Raw genomic sequence first — 899 nt, 5'->3', positions numbered from 1 at the left:
CATCCCAGAGCCATTGGTCTCTGTTCTGGTCCAACCTTTGGGCCAGAACTCCTAGTGCTGTCATGAAGGTATAGGGTAAAGGGCTTATCCAAATTTGGAAGCCCTGTTGCTGGTGCTTTACTCAGCTCAGTCTTTAGAGTCTTAAAGGCCTGCTGGTGGTCCTTAATCCACTGAAGAGGTTCCCTTTCTCCTCCCTTTAGAGCATCATATTGGGGTTTTGCTGTATGTACGTCCTTAGTCGCTTAGTCGTCTCTGACTCTTTGTGACCCTGTTCACTGTAGCCTACCAGGCTCCTCTGTCCATGGGATTTCCCTGGCAAGAATACCGGAGTAGGTTGCCATTTTCTTCTCTAGGGGATCTTTCCAACCCGGGGATCGAACCTGTGTCTCTTGCATTGGCAGGCTGATTCTTTACCCATGAGCCACCAGGGAAGTTGGGGTTTTGGTACAAAGCCATGATCTGGAGTCCAGATAGGACAGAACCCAGCATCCCTAGAAAGCCTCTGATCCACCTCTTTGTGGTTGGAGGTGGTAATGCCCTCATTGCTGCTTTCAATCTATGGCCAGAGCTCGTGCCCCAGGGGTCAAAACAAATCCTAAATACTATGAGATCTGACCTTTGGTCTGGGAGACTTTACATCCCCTTTTTCCCAGAAAACTTAGGACTTTAACAGTGTTTTGATCTGAATCTTGCTTTGTTACACTACTTATCAATCAATCATCAACTTTTTGTAGCATTGTTCCCTTCTCAAGGCTCATTTCCCTCAGCTCCCTTGCTAACACATTTCCAGAAAGATGGGGAAACCCTATGGAAAACCCTATGGAAGCACTGTCCAGGTATATTGGGTAGCCTCCAGGGCAAATGGGTCCCTCCATTCAAAGGCACCTGGAGACTTTTGC

This window comes from Bison bison, unplaced genomic scaffold (genome assembly GCF_000754665.1).
Source record: "Bison bison bison isolate TAMUID 2011002044 unplaced genomic scaffold, Bison_UMD1.0 scf7180017864471, whole genome shotgun sequence".
Lineage (NCBI taxonomy): Eukaryota > Metazoa > Chordata > Mammalia > Artiodactyla > Bovidae > Bison > Bison bison.
This window is presented reverse-complemented; position numbering follows the sequence as displayed.